Source organism: Dasypus novemcinctus, chromosome 11 (genome assembly GCF_030445035.2).
Source record: "Dasypus novemcinctus isolate mDasNov1 chromosome 11, mDasNov1.1.hap2, whole genome shotgun sequence".
Classification (NCBI taxonomy): Eukaryota; Metazoa; Chordata; class Mammalia; order Cingulata; family Dasypodidae; genus Dasypus; species Dasypus novemcinctus.
The window spans coordinates 52637765-52647601 of record NC_080683.1 but is presented as its reverse complement, the minus strand read 5'-3'; the positions used below and the strand labels follow the sequence as shown (position 1 = coordinate 52647601).

General features: G+C 39.7%; 1 pseudogene; it reads right to left on the bottom strand.

The window, feature by feature from the left end:
• Nucleotides 1-3394: 3394 nt before the first annotated feature.
• On the bottom strand, nt 3395-3857 carry LOC101417799 (sorting nexin-3 pseudogene; annotated as a pseudogene).
• Between the last annotated feature and the right edge of the window lie 5980 nt (nt 3858-9837).

Genomic DNA, 9837 nt, shown 5'->3' with positions numbered 1-9837 from the left:
GGTCTAGTTAAGGTTTTATTGATTTTTGTTGATCTTCTCAAAGAATCAACTTTTGGTTTTGTTGATTCTCTCAATTGTTTTTGTTTGTTGCTGTTGTTCTTGATTTTATTTATTTCTGCTCCTATAATTACTATTTCTTTCCTTCAGCTTGGTTTGGGATTAGTTAGCTGTTCTTTCTAATTCCTCCAAGTGTGCAGTTAGATTGTCAGTTTTAGCTCTTTCTTCCTTTTTAATGTAAGCATTGGGGGCTATAAATTTCCCTCTTGGCACTGCCTTTGTGATGTCCCACAGGTTTGGATATGCTGTGTTCTCATTTTCATTTGTCTCAGATATTTATTGAATTCTCTTGTAGTTTCATCTTTTTTTAAAAGATTTATTTTATTTATTCATCCCTCCCCTTGTCTGCTCTCTTGTGTCCATTTGCTGTAGTCTGTGTCCACTTGCATTCTCAGCAACACTGTGAATCTGTGTCTCTTTTTTGTTGCATCATCTTGCTGCATCAGCTCTCTGTGTGTGCAGCACCACTCCTGGGTGGGCTGCACTTTTTTCAGGTGGGACAGCTCTCCTTGCAGGGCATACTCCTTGCATGTGGGGTTCCCCTATGTGGGGGACAGTCCCACATGGCATGGCACTCCTTGTGCGCAGCAATTCTGCATGTGGGCCAGCTCACCACATGGGCCAGGAGGCCCTGGGTTCAACCTCTGGACCTCCTATATCGTAGGCAGATGCTCTATCAGTTAGCCACATTTGCTTCCAAATTTCTTCTTTTACTCACTGATTACTTGAGAGTTGTTTCATCTCCATATATTGAATTTTCCCTTTTTCATCCATTATTGATTTCCATCTTCATTCTGTTATGATCAGAGTAATGTAAAGGCATTATTTATTTTATCCATTTTATCCTTTGGTTTTCCATTATTGTATCTCACCATTGTCTGTCTTTTTACCCTTTAATTTATCCTTCCTAATAATTTTCATTTCTACACTCTTCTCCAAGTCTCTTGCCCTTGTTTTTTTCCTTTCAGACTACAGCACTCCCTTTAGTATCTCTTGTAATTCTGGTCTTTTGGTGATATACTCTCTCAGTTTTTGCTTGTCTGCAAAGACTTTAAACTCATCCACATATTTTTTTAAGGGAGAGTAAAGTTATTTTATTAAATCAAACACATCACATATGTTAGTACAAACAGTTTCATCTATATTCCAGAAATTCCATTGTACCTTATACTTTTACAAAATAGATTTAGAATAATTGTTTACTTTAAAAAATGTAATTCTGAAGGTAAGCATTTCAAAAAAATATTTGCAATGACCTATGTACAAGAAGTACTGGGTCCCCCTGGCATATTAGCATTCTGTGGTAGAGTGGCTTCCTTGCAACAGAAAATGATGAAATGAACTATATGACAATATGATCTACAAGTCACATGTGACTGATTCTTCCATAAATCTAGTACAGTAATCCTCCCAATAGCAAATCCCAAATACTTAAAACATAACCTTTAGAGTAGAAACAATGTCTGTCAAACATCACAAGGCAAATATAGAACATTCAAGTCATTTCACTAACATTACTTCCAAGTCTTCACTGACTGAAAAATTTAACTATGGGATACTTTAGGATATTTTATGACCTAAATAAATTTATTCACCCTCATTTTTGAAGGACAATTTTGTTGGATACAGAATTCTTGGCTGGCAGTTTTTCTCTTTCAGTACTTTGAATACATTATACCCCTTTCTTCTCTCCTCCATGGTTTTTGATGAGTGTTTGGCACTTAATCTGTTTTAATGAGTGATTGCCTTACATGTGATGCTTTGCTTTTCTCATGCTGCTTTCAGAATTCTCTTTTTATCTCTGATATTTGTCATTCTGAGTAGTAGGTCTTGGAATAAGTCTATTTTTCTGTTCGGGGTGCATTGTCCTTTTTGGATATTGATATTTATGTCTTTTATAAGGGTGGGAAGTTTATGGTCATTATTTCTTCAAGTATCTTTCTGACCCTTTTCCACTCTCTTCTCCTTCTGGGACACCAGTAATGCATCTATTTGTGTGTTTCACATTATCATTCAATTCCCTGAGACCCTGTTGCATTTTTTCCATTCTTTTCTCTCTCTGTTCTCCTGTCTTTTCCAGTTCAGATGTTCTGGCCTCAAAATCACTAAGGCTGTCTTTGAGAGATTCAACTCTTCTGTTTATTCCTCTAACATATTTTTAATCTCATCCATTGTGTCTTTCATTCCATAATCTCTGTTACTTTTCCTTGCAGGCTTTCAAATTGTTCTTTATGTTCACCCAGTGTTGCCTTTTTTTTTTTTTTTTCACATATAAGAAATGCAGGAAGTGGATTTGGCTCAACTGATAGAGAGTCTGCCTACCATATGGGAGGTCCAGGGTTCAAACCCAGGGCCTCCTGACCCATGTGGTGATCTGGCCCACACACAGTGCTGATGAGCACAAGGAGTGCCATGGCACTCAGGGGTGTCTGCCATGGCACTCAGGGGTGTCTCCCATGTAGGGGAGCCCCTTGTTCAAGGAGTGTGCCCTGCAAGGAGAACTGCCCCATGCAAAAAAAGTGCAGCCAGCCCAGGAGTGGTGCCACAAACACAGAGAGCTGGCACAGCAAGATGATGCAACAAAAAAGAGGCAGATTCCCGGTGCTGCTGACAAGAATGCAAGCAGGCACAGAAGAACACACAGTGAATGGACACAGAGAGCAGACAATGGGGAGAGGGTTGTAAGGGGAGAGAAATAAATTTTAAAAATAAGTAAATAAATAAAATGTAAAAAAGAAGAAAGAAATACATTTGTCTTTATTTGGAAACAACTTAAATGTTTAAACAAATGATTTTAGTATATAAATTTGATGTTGTTTTTATAGAGAATATAAAGATTTCCTTCATTAATCTTCCATATGAAGAGTTTTACGAGCTTGAATGTGTAGTTTATATGTAAGGATTGGAAACCAGTGGTGTAATTCCCCTACACATAAATCTGGACAAGTGACATTACATATTAAAAGGGGAGAAGAAAAATATTCTAGTTCATCAGATTCAGGAAGCAAACATGATATAAAAACTGTGCAAATAAGACCAAGTCAGAAGTTTCAGTTAGGAAACTGCAAATTACACTGGAGTAATAGGTTGTGAGGCTATAAAGTAGTGTGCACCACATTAAAACAGGAAGGAATAACTACTTATAGAAAGGCTGGAATGAGAGATTTTCACTAAAGCAAATTAACTTCTTGTCAATGGTCAAAGTAAAAAAACAACAACTGAGCATCATGTAACTAAAGGCATGTTATACCAGTTTTGCTCAAAGTTAGAACTTCTTCACTGGTGCATATGAACAATTAAAAGTTATGGAAAGTTTTTTTGTTCCCTTTTCATCAAATCAGGCATGTCTTCTTTTAGATGGTGTATAGCTTTTATCTATGATTTCACCCTGTAAAAACATATGAAGACAACATTCATTCTGTACCAGAGGATGATCAGCAACCTTGTTTATAAACTGCTCCAGTCCTGCTTCCTTTCCTCAATGAAAATGTCATCAAATATTCCAACATCTCCTCTAAAACGAAGTTGATGCAAAAATGCTTTCCCAGGAAGTGGGGGAACTACAACCTTGCTCTCTTTTCCTATTTCACTTCTCAGCCATTCAAAGTCACTGTATCTTCTTCTAATGGCAGATTCCTTGAAAAGAGGAAGATTCGTCTTGACCCTGACTTCATAGATGGTGAAGTGGCCCTGGCTGACTCCCACCATCTGCGGGTTGCTCACATTAATCTCTAGGAAGTTGCTGGGTAACCCATAGGCTTGGTGATCAACTGCCGGGTGTCTGCCACGGTATCCGCCATTTCACTGTTGCAGCTGCTGTGGGCTTCCTCTGTCCCTCCACGTCCCACCTCCACTACTACTACTGCCTGCCACAGGAACCCCAGTGTCTTCTTAATATCCTTTATCTCATTAGTCATATTTTCCTTCAATTCTTTGATTTGATTTAGGAGATTTGCGTGGTTATCATTGATTAGTTATCTTAAATCCTGTATCTCACCAGGATATTTGTTTTTTTCCTGTGGCAGATTGAGAATCCCAAAAAGAAAAAGTTATGTTTGTAAATTAATCTATTCTGGGTGTGATACCCTTTGATTATCTTGGATTCAGTTGAGGGTACTTTGATTAAATTATCTGTTAAATTAGGACTTTGATTCAACCACTTCAGTATGACGTGACTCAGGTGGAGTCCCTGGTACTTGGACACTCACTCAAGAAAACACAAGGAAAGAGAGGGAGCTCTGTCATTTTTTATCCTGAGGACCCTGGGAGAGATGAGCCATCTGCCTGAGAGTTTACAGTGGAGATTGGAAGAGCATCGAGATGATATAGGAAGCCCCGAGAGACGAGCCCTATGCCAACCTGCAGCTGAGATTGGGAAGAAGCTGGGCCCATGGAGCCTTAAGAGGAAGAGGAAGGCCAGGAAGGAGCGACCAGGCAGAGATCAGCAGCCTTCTTGCATCAACACATGGCAACTGACTTTGGTTAGAAAGCAACCTTGAGCTGAACTTTTTAGGACTCTGTAACTGTAAGCTTTACCCCAAATAAATAACCTTTATAAATGCCAACAGATTTCTGGTGCTTTGCATCAGCACCCCTTTGGCAGATTAATACCATTCCTTTTGTTAGGCCATCTCTTCCTATTTCCTATTATGGCTTGTAATTTTTTGCTGATGTCTAGGCATCTGAATATGTTGGTGGATTTACTCTGATGATCAATTTCTCTCTCTTGCCTAGTGGATTTTTTTTTCACAGTTTTTCTTTGACTTTTGGCTCAACTTATTCTGAGTCTTTAAAATTTCCCAACTTAAGTTATCAAAATAGGGCCAGGAACTAATGGGGCATAGTTTTTCTCCCAGGGTTCGGGTTGAGAGACCTAATAGCAGTTTTTCTCCTTGCAGTTTCCCGGTCAGCCATTAGATGGTGCTTGTCAGCAAACAGTTCCATGGAAGTGTTTCTTTTGACCTCTACTTGCTGGTGTTTCTGGTCTGGGTGATCTGATGTTTAAAGCCGGCTCTGCTGGCCAAATTCACTGAACTGAAACCACTCTCTGCCCTCCAACACACACTCCCTCTTCCCAGGGAGGAAGACATATGTTTCCCTCCCAGTTGGCTGCAGTGAGCCAGGAGTTTTATTCAGGTTTAACATCTTGAGGGTGGAGGATGGCGCCCTTCCCAGCCTCCATGGGAGTTTAGTAACTCACATTTGTCATTTCAGGTTCTTGGTTTCTCTGTTCCTCGCCCTCCTTGGGGTTGGGCAGAACTGTCTGCTCTGCTGACCCCTAAAGCAGGTCCTTTGGACAGCTTTTGGCCCTTTTTCTGCTGTTTTTAAGAGAGAGTTGAGCCCTGCCTGCCTGGTACTGTGCGATCTTCCCAGAACTCCCCTTAAGTAAGTTTTTTAATAAATAAAGTGAGAGAAATGGCCCATACTTATCTAAAAAAAGAAAATTTGAATGCACATGCAGTGGAGGGGGTAGGAGTGCACGATGTGCAGGTGCCCTCTCCCTCCCCCACCACTGGCACCTCCTTCTGCAGCTCCTGGTGCTGTTTGGGTGCTGCTCATGTGCTAGTTTAGGTGTACTCCTGGTATGGTACCTCTTTTGTGAGCCAGCAGCTGAGGATGCTCTGGCTTTAGCCATGACCAACGAAAAACTCAAGGAAGAAGTCAAGACTGAGACCAATGATCACATTAATTTGAAGGTGGCTGGAGAGGATGGTTCTGTGGTGCAATTTAAGATTATAAGAGGCATACATCACTCAGTAAACTAATTAAAGCCTATTGTGAACAACAGGGTTTGTCAGTGAGGCAGATTAGGTTCCAGTTTGATAGGCAGCCAATCAATGAAACAGACACATGCACAGTTGGAAATGGAGGATGAAGATACAATTGTGTTCTAGCAGCAGACAGGAGTGGAAGAAGTCTATTAAAAAGGGAGGCTGATACTTTACTCAAGAACTCTGTTCCTACAGACCAAGAACACATTCTTAATGCAATTTGGTTTCATAGCATCTTGACTACTACAGTACAGTTTTTTCTATTCTTTCATTTCCACTTTCCGTGTTCCTTACCTTTACATAAGGTAATGAATCCAAAGTATCTTAAAGTATATGGTTTAAGAGATTAAAACTAAAGTTTACGAATTAATGTAGCTATAATTAATATGAAAAGGAAGTGCTTAGTATTCGCTATAAATTGATTTCAGTGCTCCACATGAGGCTCAACCATGAGTTCCAAATAGATGCCAAAATGTGTACCGCTTTCTCATTAAAAATAATATTATTCAACCTTCTTACATTTTACGTAATTCATGCAACAGATGTAGATCATTTGCTCTGGAGCTATGTCCAATTAGGATACCACTCTGCACAGAGATAGGTAAATGGGTGCATCTATTTGTTTTCATGCCAGGTGGGTCTAGGCTGTTTTCTCTAGAAATATCTGCTTATTCTTGTATCTCTTTCCATTTATATTATGGATTGTGCAATATAAGACAAGAGTTATCCATTTTGCAAGTTATTCCCACCATTTTCCTGTCACTTGACAGCTTGGCAGCCACTTCCCTCTGTTTGTTGGAGGGAAGGTACACCAGGAAGCTCATTTTGATGTTGAGCATTGGAAAGATAGTTTCTGCATGAAAGTTGCATCCACTTCCAAACTAAAAGGAGTTTTTATATTACCTGTGTAGGCTTGTTCATGTTGCCATTTATCATTAGAAAAATGGAGACAGGACTTTATGTTTCATTCAAATTTTGCAAAGCTTAAAGGAACTTTAATTATTTGAGATATTGAAAGATAACAAAAATGTAGCTTTTATATAAACAAGTTTGAATAATTTTGTAGCTTGCACAGTAAAAACAGTATTAAATTATATAAATCATAATTAATGCTAGCTTTTTACTTTATAATGTGATATAACCATTTTTAAAATGTAAAATATGTAGAACAGTACAAAAAAATAGAAATTGTCTTTAATATAGAAAATACTGTGGGATTGTCTTCTCATAATATTTGTGGTATTTATATATAATGTTTTCTGAAAAAAATTATGATCATACTATGTGTGCAGTTTTGTAGATTCATTATAGAATCAACCTAATCCCACGTTATATATTCTTCTAAAATATGACTACAAATAGTTGCATAAGAATGCACCATGGGTTTGTAGCATTATTTAACAATCTCCTGGTGATATTTCCAAAAAAGAAATGGAAAAATATGAACTTTACCGTATCTCATTCCAAGAAAATGTTTCTCATAATTTTATAGAGTGAAAGTGAAGTAATATGTTAATATTGGGGTATGTTCAGTTCAAATTCTTAGTAATACTTTGTATCAAAATAACTATTTCTGTGTCTTTGTAATTTCCTTATTTGAGCATATTAAACTAATATTTATATGATTTGACCAGATTTTCTCCAAATGTTTTCATACATCCCAATTTTACTGTGTAGTTAATGTTTAGTATTTTTTCTTTTTAATATACTTAGTGTTCTTCCTAAATTATCTATTAATATTATAATATTTGAAGATTAAAAAAAAATTTTTTTTAATTTTTATTTCTCTCCCCTTCTCCCCATTGTCTGTTCTCTGTGTCTATTTGCTGCATGTTCTTCTTTTGTCCACTTCTGTTGTTATCAGTAGCACGGGAATCTGTGTTTCTTTTTGTTGCATCATCTTGTTGTGTGAGCTCTCCATGTGTGTGGCGCCCTTCCTGGGCAGGCTGCACTTTCTTTCACGCTGGGCGGCTCTCCTTATGGGGCGCACTCCTTGCACATGGGGCTCCCCTACGCGGGGACACCCCTGCGTGGCAGGGCACTCCTTGTGTGGCACGGCATTCCTTGCGCGCATCAGCACTGCACGTGGGCCAGCTGCACATGGGTCAAGGAGGCCTGGGGTTTGAACAGATGCCCTAACCACTGGGCCAAGTCTGCTTCCCTTGAAGCTTTTTAAAGCAACAGAATCCATCAAGTTCTCCTGGTTTTCTTTCTGAATTGCTGGCTAAAATTCCTGCTTTTGCCCAACCATGAATTTTGAGGTACACCTGAGGCTTGGTTCTGGGAATATCCATTGTAACAGCTGCAGATTTTTTTTTTTCTATTTGGGGGGATTGTGGGTTGCTTGCTTATTTTGCGGCAGAATCTACCTCCTTTTCCAATTTTTTTTCTATCTTTTTTTTCTCTCCCTGTCCCCCACCCCAGTTGTCTGTTCTCTGTGTCTATTTGCTGTGCGTTCTTCTTTGTCTGCTTCTGTTGTTGTCAGCGGCACAGGAATCTGTGTTTAGTTTTCTTTCTATCTTACCTTCTATTCCTCTGCCCAAACTTTAATTGATTGGGGTCCTGGAACATGATCTTGGATCCACTTCGTGGTGATCTCTTACAGCCCAATGATTTAAATCTATGTCTCTCAAAAATATGATTTCTAGTCCTAACCTATTCTCTGAGCTCCCAACTCCATGTAAAACTGCTAACTGTGCACCTCTGTTTTAAATCTACCTCTTCTCTGAGCTCCCAACTCCATGTAAAACTGCTAACTGTGCACCTCTGTTTTAAATCTAATGGGCATTTTCAATCAGAATTATCCAAAATGAAACAATTTCTTTCTACATTCTACACACACACACATATTTCTCTTCCTATCTTTCCAATCTTAGTAAAAGGCATTGCCATTTACCCAATTGCTCAAAACTGAAAAACTAGACGTCATCCTCAATTCCCTTCTTTACTTCATCTGTTGTATCCAAATCATGAGCAAGACCTGCCAGCCTCCAAAATATGCCCCAAGGTACCCATTTCACTCCATCCCCAACTAAACTTTTAACCCTAGCTACCATGATTTTTTCCAAGATGATCCCAATTGCCTTCCATGGGCCCTTCTGCTTTCATTCACTCTTCATTGCATCAAGCAGACTGAAGTGAGAAAAAAAAATAAGGGTCACATCCCACCTCTGTTTAAAATCTTCTAATGGCTCAAATACATCACACAAGCATCACCTTCTCAGTAAGGTCTTTTCCTCACCACCTTTTCTAACAATTCCTGCCCTGCCCCCAGCCCTGCCCCCAGCCACCCTCTCTCATACTACTACTTTGATTTCTTTATCCTACTTCCATTGACATTGTTTGGTTTATTCTCTTTTTCATTTGTGCATTTTCTTTTCCTCCACTAGAACATAAATGTATGATGACTTTCTTGTCCAGGAGAATATCACATAGTCCTTGGAAGGGAGTTATTTTTCAATAAACAGCTATTAAACAAGGAAAGAGAATCTTTTGAGGAAGCTCAATATATAAACGAGCTCAGAGCATAGATGCTCTAGTTGAACGGGGATCTGAGGGTGTGAATGAGTGGTAGTGGTGATGGATGGAACCCCTACTTGGCCCTCTCCTCTAGCTGCTCTTGGGATTCCTTGGAGAACAGTGCTCTCATGCTGACTTGAATGAGAGGCTTTGGGGCAGGAGGAGGGGATTGGCTGGAGTTGTCCTGGTCAACAATAATCTTCAAAAGAGTTTTATAGGGAAGCGGATTTGTCTCAACTGATAGAGTGTCCATCCGCCACATGGGAGGTCCACGGTTGAAACCCAGGGCCTCCTGACCCATGTGGTGAGCTGGCCCACACGCAGTGCTGATGTGCTCAAGGAGTGTTGTGCCACGCAGGGGTGTCCCCCGCGTAGGGGAACACCATGTGCAATGAGTGCGCCCCATAAGGGGAGCCGCCCCACCAGAAAAAAGCACAGCCTGCCCAGGAGTGGCAAGGCACACATGGAGAGCTGACAGAACAAGATGACC